At 39.7% G+C, this 19,196-nt stretch overlaps 1 long non-coding RNA gene across 2 annotated transcripts; it reads left to right on the forward strand.

The window, feature by feature from the left end:
• Window positions 1–251: 251 nt before the first annotated feature.
• LOC132658708 (uncharacterized) lies at window positions 252–7,679 on the forward strand. 2 transcript variants are annotated; one of them, XR_009598655.1, is made up of 4 exons: window positions 252–744; window positions 4,579–5,061; window positions 5,766–5,930; window positions 6,469–7,679. It is a non-coding gene; the product is annotated as an uncharacterized LOC132658708 (long non-coding RNA). The 2 variants fall into 2 exon arrangements; XR_009598654.1 differs by lacking the exon at window positions 252–744 and having other exon boundaries at window positions 4,419–5,061.
• Window positions 7,680–19,196: the final 11,517 nt, after the last annotated feature.

The raw sequence follows: 19,196 nt of genomic DNA on the forward strand, positions 1-19,196 counted from the left end.
ATTGCCAACATTAGCAATAAAAACAACTGTTACAACAGTCACTTAGTCTCTCAAAGGCAATTTTTTCAATACATAAAACCAAGTAACCATTTAACCATCTGACATTATACTCTGGTTTCTCTTCAGATCATATAAATCTTTCAACTTTTAAATATCTGACATCTGAGTGCATGCTGTATATTACTAGTGTCCCATTTCATTTTCCACTGACAATGAGGTCACTATTCTCACCAAACAGAATCAGCTGAGACATACAACTCCAAATTCCCATCCTGAGCAGGCAGAGTAAATGTCCCCAAAGATGCTCACTCCTTAATTCCCAGGCAGTAGAACTTTGCTGATGTGGTTAAGATTAAGGACCCTGAGTTGGGGAGATTATCTTGGATTACTGAGATGGTTCAATATTTTCACATGAGTTCTTAAGAAGTGGAAGAGAAGGCTGAGGAGTAGTCAGAGCAATGAGATGGAAGAAAAGAGGGTAGAGTCCATGGTAAGGAAGGAGTTGAATCCCTGCTACTACTCTGAAGATGGAAGTCAAGAATTGGCCTCAAGAACCTTGACAGGCCCCTCAGTTGACAGTCAGCAAGGAATGGAGAATCTCAGTCCTACAACTGCAGGAGCTAAAATCTGCCAACATCTCCTTGAGGAAGGATGTGATCCTGCCAAGGGGCCTCAGCTATGGAACACAGCCCTTGTCTCAGCCTGGTGAGACTGTGCTGCGCTGAGGACTGTCAGAACTATAAGGTGGGTTCTTTAAGCCTCTACTTGTGAGAGTTCATCACAGTAGCAACAGATGGATACACCATGTCTGGGGCTTCCTTATCACAAACAGCATCACTCAATATTCAATGAGAATTACAGAAGTAAACCTATAAGCTTTACTTTAGGGAATCAGGGGATTTGCAACCCTCAGAGGAGCTGGGAACAGGAAGGCTTAGGGATCTATCTATCCGGATGTCTGGCTGGGGCTGGAGCAGTGGCTTCTGAGGGCTTGTGGGGAGCCACTATCAAGTACAAGAATTCAGTAAAGCTCCAACAACCATCTCAACTTCAACACTTTTACTGGAAGTGTATCTCCCATCTGCCAGAGCATCCAGCCGTCATTCCCCAAGGAGGTAATTACCTCCCTTCCATCTGTGTTTGAGGTGCACACAAGTGCTTCTTGAAGACCTATCTAGAACCACAGAGATGAACGGGACCTGGAGCTGGAGCTATGGGCCTGGTCCCCCAGGGCATGGATGGCTTTTCACGTACCTGACAGAGCAGACAGTTGTGGGGCATGCCGGAGCTCAGCAAGCACCAGGCATGAGTCCTCTTGCTTCAGGAACACGGTGGGCTAGAAGCAGAGCTCTGACATTCAGAAGCTCGGCAAACTGCTTCAAGGTCCTGTAACACTCAGGGAATCAACTTTCTGGTCTGTAAAGTGAGAATAACAGCATAAGAGAATAAGCATAAATTGTCCCTGGAGGTTTTGAGATTAAAATAGGTATTAGTATCAAGAATCCTGAAAACGTTTCTGAAAATGCAGGGTTTAATTATTACATTCTCCACCCCCAAAACATAAAATCCAATCAATGAAATGAATCTAGAAGCCGCTGTCCAACACTGAAACCTAAGTATAGACCAAAGCTAAACACTTGACGGTTTTTAACTGAGGGAAAGGCCACAGAAAGGCCTTCTTCTAAATATAAGAAACAAAAATACAAAACATAGATCATAAAACTTGTAAGTCACATGAAGAAATACATATCCTCAAACATATAAGCAAAGAAAACAGAAACTATATCACCAAGTATGTAGGGGGAAGACAACTAAATTCCACTACTACATATTTACTCAAGATAAATAAAAATGTATCTACCAAAATAAATGACTTTATAAGAATTTTCACAGTGACATTATTTAAAATATTAAAAACTTGGGAACAACTTAAGTGTCTACTAACTGGAGAAAGGAGAAGGCAATGGCACCCCACTTCAGTGCTCTTGCCTGGAGAGTCCCATGGACAGAGGGGCCTGGTAGGCTGTGGTCCATGGGGTCTAGAAGAGTCGGACATGACTACAATGTTTTATCTTGACTCAGGAGGGAACTTCATGTTGACAAAATTGTCAACAAATCGTAACTTGGTACTTCATATCACTTTATTGTTTGAAAATTATGCTTCAGTGAAACAGAATCATGAAATTCAACTTATAGGATGGCAGAACATAGAACAATCTTATTTGCTATAGAAATGATTATGAAAGAAAGAGGGTGGACCTAACTCAGAGTTAATTAAAATATAACAGAAACTACTCTATATTCCATATGAAAGAAAAATTTACATAACTGATATACATAAATTATATATTAATATATATAAAACACAGAGCATAACCAAGTATATTTGAAGAGTTACACAGAAAGCTAATTGTAGTTTTTGAAGAGCAAAAGAACAAAAAAGAAAAAAATAACCAGCTATCATAAAGAACAATCAACTAAAATATGGTACCTTCGCATGCTGAATACAAATGTTTAAAAAAGGATAATTCTTTATGATGATATGCAAGGCTCACCAAGACAGACTGTGTCATGAATAAGGAAAGTCACCAGGAGTTATACATGTTGCTTCCTCTTATATTGAAACATATATACATAATAATGAAATACACAAAAAATAAATAAAAAATAAGGTTATGGTAGAAATGTTATTTTAATCTAAGGTATTGAGACTGGAGTCCAGGAAGAAAGTTCAGGGAGAAAAAGCTTTTGCCATCAAAGAATGCTGACAAGCATGACACTTCAGCATGTACTTAACTGACTAGCAATCTTGCTAATTAAGTGGGCAACAGACCTTTAAATACCATCAACTGGGGCTTCCCTGGTGGCTCAGATGGTAAAGCGTCTGCCTCAAGTGCGGGAAGCCTGGGTTCGATCCCTGGGTTGGGAAGATCCCCTGGAGAAGGAAATGGCAACCCACTCCAGTACTCTTGCCTGGAAAACTCCACGGACTGAGGAGCCTGGTGGGCTATATAGTCCATGGGTTCGCAAAGAGTCGGATGTGACTTGGATTTGGATTAGACTGAAATTAGTTCATTAATTAAAAATCAGGCACAACTCTGGGTGAAAAAGGTTGTTCAGCAAAGACTTTATTATTACAAACATACAACTCTTTACTTTCCTTGATAAATTCTTTGAACAATTTCTTTCCAAATTTCTTGATAAATTTTGGATAAAATAAAGTTACATTAGGTTTGTAAGCCTGAAACAAAGTAGGTTTAATAATGGCAGACATTTTACTGAATCTATCCAGCTATTTACCATAACTACTTTCTTTTATCAAACACTTGCAAGGCAACATTTTTCTCCCACTAGATTTTGGATTTTGTTAAAATGGAGAAGGAAATGGCAACCCACTCCAGTACTCTTGCCCGGAGAATCCCATGGATGGAGGAGCCTGGTGGGCTGAGTGACTTCACTCACTTTGGAATTCAACTCTATATTTTCCTCCTTACGATAGTGGGAAAATGGCTGGTAACAATCTTGGGTCACACTATATCCTGATTTTTTTTTGAGGGGGGGCGGGTTCCATAGGTGCAGTTATAAAATGAAGTAAAATATAAATTTCCAAGTACAGAATTATTCAACAAGGCGTTCTCCCTAGCCCCGGGGAATAGCAGCAGCTTTATCCTGTGGCAAAAATCTCCAGTTCTCCTTCAAGGACCTCATGCAGTCAGTTTCCATCTCTTTACCCAGTCATACCCATGAGGTTTGTTACTTTATATCAGGAAAGCAAAAGCAGCTGTTTCACTTGTTTGCTTTTGCTTGCTTGGGTGAGAAGGCAAGGAATGACAGCGAAGACATTGGCCTTTGCCAGGATTCAGTCTATTTTCTAGTGATGAGTTTGAAGTCTTAAAATTGGAGGAGTGAAGAGTTGAGCTAAAAACACTACTAGAGAGAATGTTAAGATGCTGCATCTTAAATTAGCTATTCTCTAGCAGAATCCTCCAGAAAGAAAGAAAGTGAAGTCGCTCAGTTGTGTCCGACTCTTTGCGACCCGTGGACAGTAGCCCACCAAGCTCCTCTGTCCATGGGATTCTCCAGGCAAGAATGCTGGAATGGGTTGCCATTTCCTTCTCCAAGAATCCTCCAAGCACTTTGCAAAGTCTGAACAAGAACTCAGCATCAGCAGTGGCTGCACGCAGAGGCCTCATCAGGGAGAAGGGTGTTGGTGATCTCGTGACAGCAAAGGACAGCGCACAGAGAATGACGTAAATGAGATCAAACTGCTGAAGCTTTGAGGAGACGATGGCAGCTTTGAACCTTTGGGAACTTTCAAATATACCTGGGATCAGTTTGTAGAAGACCAGGAAGAAATAGTTGTGATATAATAATTCTATTTATCGCAGAAATAAATCTGACTTTTAGAACCAGAATTTAGCTTCTCTTAATATTGCCCTACTATACTTCTTCACAAGGTTATCAATGACCAATTGGTAAATTCATAACCAATCCTCAAGACTCATCCTAACAGACCACTTGGCAGTTTTTCTCCCTGTGAGTTTTGACCTCATACTAAAACACTGTCTTCATTTGCAGGTATGGATTCTCCAGTAGTCATGTACAGGGATGTGAGAATTAGACCATAAAGAAGGCTGAGCACCGTGAAGAATCAACACTTTTGAATTGTGGTGCTAGAGAAGACATTCAAGAGTCCCTTGGACAGCAAGAAGGCCAATCCAATCAATCCTAAAGGAAATCAACCCTGAATAGTCACTGGAAGGATTGAAGCTGAAGCTCCAATACTTTGGTAACCTGATGCGAAGAGCTGACTCATTGGGAAAGATCCTGGTGTTGGGAAAGATTGACAGCAGGAGGAGAAGGGGCAACAGAGGATGAGATGGTTGGATGGCATCACTGACTCAATGGATATGAGTCTGAGCAAACTCCAGGATATGATGAAGGACAGGGAAGCCTGGCACGCTGCAGTTCATGGGATCACAAACAGTTGGACATGACTGAGTGACTGAAACACAACAACAAAGACCTTTTTAATACTAGACCCTCCAGCCATTGAAAACAGTGAGTCTGCCAAGACAGAAGATGGCTTTATTATATCTCCCTATCAGAAGATGTAATAAAATGTTATATATATGTATATTTTATATATGTAATAATATTTTATTAATACTTTTTTAAAAGCTTTTTTTTTTTTTTGGCTGCACTATGTGGCTTGAGGGATTTTAGTTCCCTAACCAAGGATGGAACCCAGGCCCATGGCAGTGAAACTGTTGAGTCCTAACCACTGGACCACCAGAAAATTCCCTTAAAAAGTATTCTTAATTCTAGCACTGAATTAAGTCATCCAGTTGCAACACAAAGAACTGGTATCATGCTTCATTTCTGTTCTTTCTGGACCTTTGTTCATAAAAAGTTAAGAATAACATGGGATATTTAATACTGTAAAATATTATGCATCCTCTATGTGCAACTAAATGAGAATATACACTAATTCATGATTATGTCTGTGAGCACACATTGGAACACAAAATGCAGAGTGATGATAAATGCTCAGTGAGATGATCAGGAACAGTCTTGTTAGGTAATTATGCGTTGCATTTATGGTATCTGAAAGGAACAATCGACGTTAATTAACTGCCTTTTCTTTTACTTGAGCATTGCTGCTACTAACAGCACTCCCACACCCAGCGGCCATCTCGGACCATGTTCCAGGAGAATCCATACACCTGCATAGCACTCAGAAAATGTCATCTTTTGTCTCACAGACACAGGGAAAATGATGGGAGAAGCAGTTCTTTGGGGCCTGAAGCATGTTGCTCAGGAGGCTGGCTGTTTCCTGGCTCCCACGGTTCCAGTGCAGTGGGATGGAACAAAGAAACACACTGAATGGCAGGATGTCTGTCTGTTCTGTAGAGCATGTGGATGTTGGGGTAAGTGCCTCTACAACCTCAGGCCCAGGGCAAGTGGTTCTTCCAGCCTGGGCTTAAAAGTGCTTTCAAATAGAAAGAATCTATATTCTATAAGCCCTATAACTGTTCCTCTTTGGGGGAAAAAAAACACTAAAAATCATCCTCAAATTTCACCAAAATGTTGCATAATTCTAAGACTTCCATGGTTCTTCCCTAGGGAATCTATGGTGGATTTACTTGCTTGCTTTCTTTAGTTTCTCTGTCAAGCATATATTTCAGTAGTCATCACCTTGGCCACTCCCTTATTAGTACTAATTACTCACTGCGTTCTTTCTCTGACTGACAAATTTTAACTCTCAAGGAATCAATGAAGATGTCACTTTCAAATTAGCCTGCACCTGATCAGTTAGGCCTTCTTAGCCAACCCTTCTGTGTAACGCATGGTGGGACTGAGTTTGTTGGGAGGGGTCTGGACAACTGAATACTGAACAGGGCCTATGAGATTTTAGGAAGCTAAACTGCCTCCTTGCTGATGACTCCATCAACCATCTACATACAGGATTAATGAGGCCAGCATACTAACCCCCGCCTCAGAATCTGCCTCCAGGACGCAAAACTGTGGCAAGACTGTTTATTATCTGCGGGTGCTGGAAGTTTCATGAATGGAGACTCATCATTGAAGAATGACTGTGATGAAAAACATCAATTCTGTCCTTCAAGAGTTCTAACATCTCCGGACCTGGGCCTCGGGGCTGAGGGCCTGAAACCCAGGACGCGGAACCAAGAATTTGCTGCCATTTCTTTACGACGTTTACAGAGCTTTGGAGTTTTGTTTCATAATGACTGCTCATTTAGGGCTCCTCCGGTCACTCAGATGGCAGAGGATCTGCCTCTAGTGCAGGAGATCTGAGTCTGATCCCTGGGTTGGGAAGATCCCCTAGAGAAGGGAATGGTAACCCACTCTAGTATTCTTGCCTGGGAAATCCCATGGACAGAGGAGCTGGCAGGCTGGAGTCCACAGGATCGCAAAGAGTCAGACAGAACTGAGCCAATTATTAAAATACCAAATTCTTTGGACTCCATTTGTTTCCTCTGTTTTTGTTGTCATTTATAATTATATATCATATATGTAAGCATTTATTTTTCTTTTTTTAAGGCTGTTAACATTTATTTCTTAAAAGTTAACAGGTGCAAACCAAAAAACCACAAGAAGCATAAAATAAAGTCGTTCATAATCACAAGCAATTTGCCATTTGATTTGTCCTTCCAGGTCTTGTTTATGTATCTATGTATTAATTTTTATGTAATTAAGATCTCAATTATGTATCATGCTTTTTCACATATCATGAATGCTACCACTTCAAAGTCCCAAAGCTATGAGTATTTTGATGATCAGGAATACACTATACTGACTCAATCTGGTAGGAAGAAAATGTAATTCTGTTTCTTGGCAACAAAAATTTCAAAAGAAACAAAAATGGCAATAGGCTTCCAGATAAAGATATTGGCATAGTTATGATTAAAATACTACATTTTGTTAATTTTCTTCTATGACATTATCACTATGACATTGGCATCCTTTCCAATGACTTTGCTTTGACTTTTCGTGTTTAAAAAATTGTCAACATATTCTGTTTCTGCTTAGACTGAAGTCTATTCAAATATTTTATCTGCCTGTGATATTTAGAAACATATTCAGATCTATTTTAAAAGGAGAGGTACTTTTAATTACCAGTGAGTTCTGAAATAAAGAACCAGTATTTGCTCCAATTGTGTATCTTTATGAATTTATGAGTACATTTGCTTTAAGTCACTGATTTATCATTAAAATATAAACAATACATAATATATATTTTTGTATATATATTCACACACATTTTTTCAGCTAAGGGAGTTTGTTTTCATTTAGATTTTTTTAAAAAAAATTATTTCACCCAGAAGTCAAATTGTAAGTTTTATACCAATATGTATTAACTGCATATTCACTGGTATAAAAATTACATAATTTTCTTTAAAAAAAAAAACTAGACTCATGTTCAGTATGTTGTTTTAATAAAATGGAGATGGGTCTCACACACCAATGTGATGCATATGGAAATGGACTTTCTGGCTTTAGTCTTGAGAGATGCATTTTTGAGGTTTTGGTCTTGGAGTATATTTGTGGCCAAAAATATATATATATATATATATATATAATACAGGAATACAAGACTGACTCTCCAAGGTATCTTTTAAAAGTATTTGCCTATATTTGCATTCCACCTAGTGTTAAATCAGAATCTCCAGGAACAGCATCAGATGTTTGTATCTGAATCATTTCTGAGGTGATTCAACTGAGCCTGCTGGTCAAGATCCACAGACTCAGGAAGTTGAATGCTTCTAACAGACAAAAGGAATAGACTGAAGGGATGAAGTTAAGGCCCTTAGTTCCAAACTAAAGAAAATCATTTGCATTGATGAGAAGATTTAAAAAGGAAGCTAAAATAAACAGACAGGAGGATTCCTCAAAAGTCATCATCAGGCTCACAAGGAGAGCCCCCAGACCAGTGCTGGGTATGGGTGGCATCACCACCGAAGCCTTGAGTCCTCATCTCCTAACACCACTGGCCACCTCGCTGAGGGCTGTTACAGAAGTTGTTCTCATGTGTCATGGATTCTAGCTGACAATATGAATCTGAGGGTGGTACTAGCAAAACCATGCTACAGCCAGTAGACTTGAACATTCAGTCATGAACCGTGTAATACAGTGCACAGTCTTGGTGCTGATGAAGCAGACAGACTGAAAGGGTTCCAGACACAGGAGCCAACAGCGCTTCACGATGGATCCATGTGATGATGCAGCTTGTGACCCCTTCACCCATGTCCACCATCTGTACTCACTGAATATGGCTCGGGGAGGATGTGGTGATAAATCACTCTGGATTAACTGTTCTCAGTCTTTTTCTGCATATCTTAGTTCACTCATGGATCTTAGAATATTGATAACAGGGTCCCACATCCCACATTTCTGAGATTCTGACTTCTTTTATCTACGGGGAAACTCAGATTGTAATAATTTTCTAAAGGTTCCCAGATAATTCTGATGCTTCAAAAGAATCAGAAACTTCTCTAAAAGTAAAGTGCTTGTACATCAATATGTTATACATATTTGATAAGAATAGGAATCTGAATGTTATGAAAAATATACTAAAGTGAAGCAGACCAAATTTGTAGTTTAGTTTACATTCCAATCCCAATGTGAAAAATGTTCAAACTACTGCACAATTGCACTCAACTCAACAAGCTAGCAAAGTAATGCTCAAAATTCTCCAAGAAAAGCTTCAACAGTATGTGAACCAAGAACTTCCAGATGTTCAAGCTGGATTTAGAAAAGGCAGAGGAACCAGAGATGAAATTGCCAACACCTGCTGGATCATCGAAAAAGCAAGAGAGTACCAGAAAAACACCTATTTCTGCTTTACTGACTATGCCAAAGCCTTTGAGTGTGCGGATCACAACAAACTGCAAAAAATTCTTCAAGAAATGGGAAGACCAGACCACCTTACCTGTCTCCTGAGAAATCTGCATGCAGGTCAAGAAGCAACAGTTAGAACCGGCCATGGAACAACAGACTGGTTCCAAATTGGGAAAGGAGTACGTCAAGGCTGTATATTGTCACCCTGCTTATTTAACTTATACCCAGAGTACATCATGAGAAATGCCATGCTGGATGAAGCATAAGCTGGAATCAAGATTGCTGGGAGAAATATCAATAACCTCAGATATGCAGATAACACCACCCTTATGGCAGTAATCAAAGAGGAACTAAAGAGCCTCTGATGAAAGTGAAAGAGGATAGTGTAAAGTAAAATAAACTAAAACTAAAAATAAAAAAACAAAACACTCAACATTCAGAAAGCTAAGATCATGGCATCCGGTCCCATCACTTTATGGCAAATAGATGGGGACACAGTGGAAAGAGTGAGACTTTATTTTCTTGGGCTCCAAATTCACTGCAGATGGTGACTGAAGCCATGAAATTAAAAGACATTTGCTCCTTGGAAGAAAAGCTATGATCAACCTAGACAGCATATTAAAAAGCAGAAACATTACTCTGTTGCCAAAGGTCTGTCTAGTCAAAGCTATGGTTTTTCCAGTGGTCATGTATGGATGTGAGAATTGGACCATAAAGTTGAGTGCCAAAGAACTGATGCTTTTGAATTGGGGTGTTGGGGAAGACTCTTGAGAATCTCTTGGATTGCAAGGAGCTCCAAACAATCAATCCTAAAGGCTATCAGTCCTGAATATTCACTGGAAGGACTGATTCTGAAACTCCAATACTTTGGCCAGCTGATGCGAAGAGTCGACTCACTGGAAAAGATCCTGATGCTCGGAAAGACTGAAGGCAGGAGGAGAAGGAGGTGACAGAGGATGAGATGGTTGGATGGCATCACCAACATGATGTACATGAGTTTGAGTAGGCTTCGGGAGTTGGTGACGGACAGGGAAGCCTGACACGCTGTAGTCCATGGGGTCGCAGAGTCAGACATGACTAAGTGACTGAACTGAGGTGGCTCAGTGGGTAAAGAATCCACCTGCAATGCAGGAGACTTGGGTTCAATCTCTGGTGGTTCAATCCCTGGAGCAGGGCAATGGCAAGCCACTCCAGTATTCTTGCCTGGAGAATCCCATGGAGAGAGAAGCCTGGTTGGCTACAGTCCACAGGGTTGCAAAATCAGATATGATTGAAATGACTGAGCATACATGCACCAATGCACAGAACTTAAAGTATTAAAATACAGTTTTCTCAGGAAAGAAATGTCAGTAACAAGAGTTATGCTGTATCCATATTTGAAGGAGAAAATCATGTCTCATGAAAAGTCAGGAAATGATGTTAATTTACAGGGACAACATGCCACATTACAAGACAGAGAACATAAAATGAACAAGTTTGACATTTAGAGATACCATCTTGCCAAACAAATAGGTTTGTTCTGAAAAACAATATATAATTTTGTGTGGGTTAAAAAGGTATGAAAGCCAGTCTAAGTAAATTCAACAGACAGGGGTGTACAGACACACACACACACACACACCCACACACACACACCCACCCCCCCACCCCCCCACCCCTTGTTGGGTCCTCAGGGTTTTACTTGGTAATTCTACAATTGATAACAGTTGGCACATAGTTAAGTCATGTATTTAGCAATAGGTAGAAAATCTTCACTGGTTGAAAGTGAAAGTGTTAGTTGCTGAGTCATGCCTGACTCTTTGTGACACCATAGATGGTATCCTGCCAGGCTCCTCTGTCATGGGATTTATCAGGCAAGACTACTGGACTGGGTTGCTATCTCCTTCTCCACGGGATCTTCCTGACCTCACTCAGATCTCCTGTATTGCAAGCAGATTCTTTACCATCTGAGCCACCAGGGAAGCCCTCACTAGTTACCAGACATCATAATTTGCTGTTTTCACCTGGCATTCCTATTTTAGGAAAATAATAAGCACATTAGTCATAGTTTAAATATTAAAACCAAATACTCTTTTTTAGATGTAGCAATATTTTTACATTGCTTTAAAGCTGAAAAATAATTTTCCCATATGTCATATCCAGATTGTCACAGCTGCCATAATTAAAAGAGGTAATGGCTGTGGAGGCGTCTTTAATTATGCATCACTGTCTTCTTTGTGGTAACAGCAGGACAGATGTTATTTTTTCCCTCCTGACAGAAGAACCAGATGATGTTAAGTGATTTGTTCAAGGTAAATCACTAGCAGAGTTACCTTTAGGCAGGGCTACCGCCATATCCTGGCTCCTTTCACACATTAACATTCACACATATATGTACAACATACACACATACCTGTCTACACTGTGACACAGAGCTGTGCCTATAATTTTACTTGAAGCTATACATATGTACATACATATTCAGAGACATACACATACATATACTACATATTTGTATTAAAGATCAGTTCAGTTCAGTCGTTCAGTTGTATCCAACTCTTTGCGACCCCATGAATCGCAGCATGCCAGGCCTCCCTGTCCATCACCAACTCCTGGAGTTCACTCAAACTCACGTCCATTGAGTCAGTGATGCCATATAGCCATCTCATCCTCTGTCGTCCCCTTCTCCTCCTGCCCCCAACCCCTCCCAGGATCAGAGTCTTTTCCAATGAGTCAACTCTTTGCATGAAGTGGCCAAAGTACTGGAGTTTCAGCTTTACCATCATTCCGTCCAAAGAACACCCAGGGCTGATCTCCTTCAGAATGGGCTGGTTGGATCTCCTTGCAGTCCAAGGGACTCTCAGGAGTCTCCTCCAACACCACAGTTCAAAAGCATCAATTCTTCGGCACTCAGCTTTCTTCACATTCTGACTCTCACATCCATACATGACCACAGGAAAAACCATAGCCTTGACTAGACAGACCTTTGTTGGCAAAGTAATATCTCTGCTTTTCAATATGCTATCTAGGTTGGTCATAACTTTGCTTCCAAGGAGTAAGCGTCTTTTCATTTCACGGCTGCAGTCACCATATGCGGTGATTTTGGAGCCCCAAAAAATAAAGTCTGACACTGTTTCCACTGTTTTCCCATTTATTTCCCATGAAGTGGTGGGACCAGATGCCATGATCTTCATTTTCTGAATGTTGACCTTTAAGCCAACTTTTCACTCTCCTCTTTCACTTTCATCAAGAGGCTTTTGAGTTCCTCTTCACTTTCTGCCATAAGGATGGTGTCATCTGCATGTCTGAGGTTATTGATATTTCTCCCGGCAATGTTGATTCCAGCTTGTGCTTCTTCCAGTCCAGTGTTTCTCATGATGTACTCTGCATATAAATTAAATAAGCAGGGTGATGATATACAGCCTTGATGTACTCCTTTTCTTATTTGGAACCAGTCTGTTGTTCCATGTCCAGTCCTAACTATTGCTTCCTGTCCTGCATACAGGTTTCTCAAGAGGCAGGTCAGGTGGTCTGGTATTCCCATCTCTTTCAGAATTTCCCACAGTTTCTTGTGATCCACACAGTCAAAGGCTTTGGCATAGTCAATAAAGCAGAAATAGATATTACCATGCAAAAGAAACACAGTCTATAGGATCCATAGTGAAGTGGAGTTTTGAGCTCATCTGGTTCAGTATCTCCAAAGTCATCCCCTCAACCTTATACTTTATCTCTGCTGGAATTTTCCCAGCTTCCACTTCATGGGATGTTTGAAGATCTCTACTTATGATACATGAATTCCCCTCATGCTTGTCCAGGCATTTACTCACTGAAAAATGACAGTCACTGGATTCAATGTATCAATACTCCCAAAGCAGGACAAACTTATTTAAGGCCCTTCCTGAAATGCCAGGTCTCACGTATCTTTGGTGTTATACTCTCAGATAGGAGAAAGCCAGGGAACAGGTATGTGTATGAGCACTGCTCTCACATGAGTACCCCCTGCACACGTGTATTTTTATAGGCATTATCCCTGTACTAACCTGCTGAGGGAGTGCTGTTTGTAAAGATGAACAAGCAGATTCAGGGACAGGAGGGCCATGCCTCCATGAACCCTTGGTCTCTGTGGTCCAGAGCACACTCACCTCCTCTACATAACAATTCCCTCCATGAGGCATCACAGACATTTCCACACATTGTCCTAACTTGTCATGGTGGGCTATTTTTAGCAAGTCAGATTTGAGTAAACTTCCTAGGAATTTTACTTCCTACAAATGTTTCTTTGATATTTAGGATGTTTGCTCTAAGACCCCTGGGAGGAAACAATAGATGGAGACAGAGACTGGCAGAAAGTGAGGCAATGCAATGAAAAAAAAGTGTAAAGAAATGGTTCCAGTTCTGTATTCTAGTGTGCTGCACCCCTTTCTGCTGCTCTTGTTCGTCCTCTCTTGGTGGCTGTCCACAGGTTTTCACTGGTTTGGGCTTCCTGTCTGATACATATCTCAGCTTCTCATCTGGTTTGATTCTGGCCTGAAGGGCTATGTCAGGAAACTCTACTCCCAGGATTAACCCAGGAATACTCACCCAAGAGATGACCTACTGTCCTTCATTGATTTGGAGGCTATTTGGCACAAATGCAAGAAGCAGTGTTTTTCAGAGTGTGTGAGAAAAGGCTGCAGACAACTTCAGGGGCCATCTCCTTGACATTATGTCTTCGTCTTGTAATTCCTCTTCCACAACTTCCCTATTTCTGCCATAGCTCAGAATAGTTCTGTTAATTATGCAGAACACATCCTGAGAATGTCACAGAGAGGAGACTATCGAACCTTGTTGAGTGAGGCAGTTTTCTTTCTCTTAAAGCATCTGTAAATGAGAATTTTGTTATTTCTGACCGGACTTAGTTACTGAATTCAATACAAAAATATGTTGAAAATACAGAATATCCTGAGACTGCGTAAGACACTGAATATCCTCACAGTGAGCAAAGAAGAAGCATGGCTTCACCTTTATTTTAATTATTTATCTACGACAACAAAGAAACATTTTACTCAGCCCCAGATTTATTCATGGCCACATACTGAGGTCTAGCCATAAAGAACTCCTCTCTGAGAATGTACAAAGTGGCCCTTGCTGCTCATCCCTCTGGAGAATGGTGTGTTTTATCTCACTTGGGTTTCCACATGAATAAGTCTATCTCTACTGCAGCACATGAAAATGCAAGTGTTTCTTGTTGGCTACTCTGCATTTGCTGAATGATTTTTTTTTTCTTCAAAAAAAAGCTGCATTAATCAAAATGCCTTCCAAATTCAGAAAACATGTGACACACTTGTTTTCATTTTTCATCAGCTCATCCTCATATTCCTTTCACACCTCCAGACTGAATATTCATTTTTCAGAACTATGCCAAGGTGATGGATATGATATTGAAATTGTTTCTTACTGCCAATTTATTATTTTGGGGTATTTTCTTAGATTGTTACCATGAAAGGGTGATGGGCCCATATAGTCTTTTAATCATCATATAACCATAAGACTTCATGTAAATTTACTAGGCATTTAGAATATATTCAAATTACAATATATTTTAGCTTTTAAGGCATACAGCTCAGTTATAGGTAATACAGGTGCAGAGAGAATAATAAGGTTTAAATGGGTCACAAAATCAGTAAGGAGAAGGAACAAGGATTTAAGCAGCGTATCTTGATCTTGGCAGCAGAGCAGAGCCCTGTGTACCACCTGGAGGAGGGGATTCAGATGGTCAATGGGAATTACTAAGAAGGCGGCAGAATTATCCATTCATTTATCGATGGACACTTAGGGTGTGTCTATGTCTTGGCTGTTGTGAGTAGTGTTGCAGCACGCTTCGGGTTGCAGGTCTTCAGATTGTGATTTTGTTTCACTCAGATAAATATCCAGAAGTGGGACTTTCAGGTCATATAATATTTCTACTTTTAATTTTTTGAGGATGCTCCCTATTGTTTTCCACAGCGCTTGCACCATTTTATATTCCCACCAACACTGCACAGGGTTCCCTTTTTTCCACATCACCAACACTTGTTACTTCTGTCATAGCCATTCTAACAGATGTAGTAGCTTTGCTTTGTATTTCCCTGACAGTGATGTTGAGCATCTTTTCATACACTTGTTGACCATTTGGATATTTTCTTTGGGAAAATGTCTACTTAGGTCCTTCGTCCATTTTCAATTGGATTTCCTATGTCTTTGTTGAGTTTCCTGAGCTCCTTATATATTTCTACTATAACTCTTTACCACATGTGTGGCTAACAAACATGTTCCACCATTCCAAATGCTGCCTTTTCATTCTGTTGATGGTTTCTTTTGTTTAAAAGTTTTTTAGTTTGATGTATTGAATCACTATTCAGTACCCCTAAACTTATACAATGTTACATTCGGTTATACCTTAGTTCAGTTCAGTTCAGTTCAGTCCAGTCGCTCAGTCTGGACTCTCCCCATGGACTGCAGGACACCAGGCTTCCCTACCCATCACCAACTTCCAGAGCTTACTGAAACTCATGTCCATCGAATTGGTGATGCCATCCAACCATCTCATCCTTTGTCATCCCCTTCTCCTCCTGTCTTCAATCATTCTCAGCATTAGGGTCTTTTCCTATACTATAGTAAATTGGGGGGAAAAAAAGGGGACAGAGCAGAGAGCCAGGGAAATGAAACTAGAGCAAACAGGAATGATCTTAGGCCCACAAAAAGAAAGCAGTAACCTGAGACCCTCTGTTCCTACTGTGGCAACTGCAGAATATGCCTCAAATATATTCTGGAGACTTAGGATCAGGTCCACAGGTGGCAATGAAGGCAGCATGACACAGCGTACGTGTTCTGATGGGGCTCTGACAGCATCCTACTAGAAGATGAAAGATTTCTTTCTATATTAAAATAGAGAATTAAAACTATCCTGTATTAGGAAGTATTTTGAAAATGTTAGTCCCCTATGTACCATTCAACATATATTAGATCAATTTATTATTGCATATTTGAAAGGCAATATAACCACACCCATTCTCAGGCCCTTGACATTTGATTGACGGTTGATATTTGTTCAATGAAGGAAACCTTGGGGTGTTTTTATTCTTTTGTGATTACAGGATCACAATTTTGACACGACAAAAACTGAACTAGAACATGGAGCCTGATACACGTGGTTTGAAGAACACATTGCTATGGAAAAAGTTTAAGTTGATTTGATTAACTTAATCATCAATCAAATTAAGATTTAAATGTGATGAGGAAAGAAATGAGCAAAGGCAGATCCCAGTGTCTGCCTGGGTCTTCATGAAGGTAAAACTGACTTTCTGTTCAGTGCGTTCTGTGTGGAGGCAGGCCCCACCAGAATGGAAGAATGGAGGAGGCAAACTCTGAGCACTGTGCCTGCTGTGTAATCAGACACAGGGAGAGACAGTAACACTGAAAGCTCTGCCTGCTGCTGGGAGAAACTCACACTTGACACTGACAGACAGGATGCTTTCCCACTAGGATCCAACAATAGGCAAAGATGCCACACACACTGTATTTAACCTAGGGACAGCAGTTCTTAGCCAGGAAAATTAGGGCTGAAAAACAAATTAAAAGTATAACTGCTGTAAAAAAGGAGGTAAACTATTTTTTTATCCCACAGATGACATATTCTATATATAGACAATCATATGGAATCTAGAAAACAATATGCAAGATCTTTAGAATAAGTTTAGCAAGCATCAGGATAGATTAGTATAAAAAACAATCATATTCCTATATCCTAAAATGAACAATCTGAAAACAAAATTAAAGTAACACAATATTATTCATAATAGTTTTCTTTTAAAACAGTTTTACTGAGGTGAATTGATATGGAAAATTGCACATATTTAGTTATTTTGGACACACACATAGATCCATGAATGTACTGACAAGCTGACGCCTTTATCACTGGAGAGCATCCTTCTTCATCCTGACAGCTTCTGACTTTATGTCTATTTTGTCTGATATAAGTATATCCTCTCCTTTTCTCTCTTTTTTTCAATTTGAATGGAGTATCTTTTTACATCAATTCATTTCACGTCTGTGTGTCTTTACAGTTGAAATATGTATCTTGTAGATACTACACCAAAGTTTATCTAATGCCCTTCCTGATCATACAAGAAGATGCTTGACATCCTTAGTTATGAAGAAAATGCTAGCAACTAAAATCATGAGACACAGCTAGACATTGGCTAGAACAGCTTTCACACAAAAGGCTGAAAATAACAAATGTTGGCAAGGGTGTAAGGAAGCTGGAAACCTCTTATACTAGTCACAGGGAATGCAAACCAATAAAACCATCTGGAAGATGCTAAACAACAAAACATATGCTTCCGATATGACCCAGCACTTCAGTCCTACATATGTGTCCCAGAAAAATGAAAAATTTCTGCAAAAAGGCATCACGAAATTGTTTAGAAAAACTTTATTTATAGAAAGCAGATGAATTGTTAGGTTGTGGCACATCCATACAATAGAATATTACTCATTAATATGATGAATGAACCTTAAAAACATGATGTGACTACATATTGTATGGTTCTACTTATGTCTCTAAAAAGGCAAAATGTAGAGACAGAAAGCAGGTCATATATCTGGAACTTGGGCTGAGATTGGGATTGACTGCAAAAGGGCAAGAAGTGTTTGAGGGATGATGGAAATGTTCTTTCTTTCTGTTTATGGTGCATAGGATAGTAAACTCAGGGAATTTAACTGCCCATGTAAATTATTTTTGATTGGTGTCCATCTACGATATCCCCCAGACTATTAGTTGTGGAGAATTAGGACTGATCCTAATGGACTTGGACACTCTAGATCACTTTTCCCTTTAAGCAAGGACCTAAGAGATTTTCCAAAGCAGGCTTCAGATCTGCAGTTTAAACTATAGGGAACACAGAACTAACAGATCAGGGCCGACTGACAGAGCCTCTTAGCTCAAACATTGAGGGGAAAGCTCAGGTCATGTGTCATATTGAACCACACTCCTGTCAAATAATATTTAATATCTAAATGCAGGAGTGAAAACAAAATATTTGAAAATGAGTTGGCAATTTTCTCCTAAAAAACAATTACCCTTAATTCGATACCTCTTTTGGTTTAAATGCTACAATATAAAATCCAGTGTTTGATTCTAGCATCACTGTCATTGCTGTAACCATGCACTAAATGTCTCAAAGACAAAGCACAGAGAATCACAGAAATAATTTTAATTTGTCCTACAAGTTAAAAAGAAAATCTATCACATTCTATTCACTATTCACAAACCTGAGAACAATGTGACAATTGTTCTAATTTGTCCTGTTTACTAGTTGCACAGAGACATCCATGCTTACACTAAGTATTCTAATGGTTATTATGAGCGTTTAATACAATGTGACAAACACATTAACCTTGAGGAACAAATAACAACTAAAGCAAATTGTATACTTTTCATCTTTATCATTAAAATGCTGTTTTAGGAAAATAATGGCCTAATAATTTCACCACAGGAGCAATAAAGGGATAACACGAGGATTACTAATGCTGCGTTTAATATGGAACTCAGAAAACCTTCACTGCACGTTGGGCTCACATCCCTTGCTACTCAGCCAATTATTCTCAAGAAGTCAGCACTGATAATTACCCAGGACACTTAATGGAAGATGAGACAGTGAGAGTAAAACAGCATAAAGACTGGCACAGGATCATCCCAGTCCAGCATCCAATCAGTGAGAAATGCTGAAACAGACATCAGAAAACCTTAAGAGAACATTATTAATATGTACGCCGTGGGCTGCACAGGAGAACAACTGAACTGTTCTCTTGTATGCCAACGTGCTCCCATTCTA

This window comes from Ovis aries, chromosome 26 (assembly GCF_016772045.2).
Source record: "Ovis aries strain OAR_USU_Benz2616 breed Rambouillet chromosome 26, ARS-UI_Ramb_v3.0, whole genome shotgun sequence".
In the NCBI taxonomy this organism is placed as follows: Eukaryota; Metazoa; Chordata; class Mammalia; order Artiodactyla; family Bovidae; genus Ovis; species Ovis aries.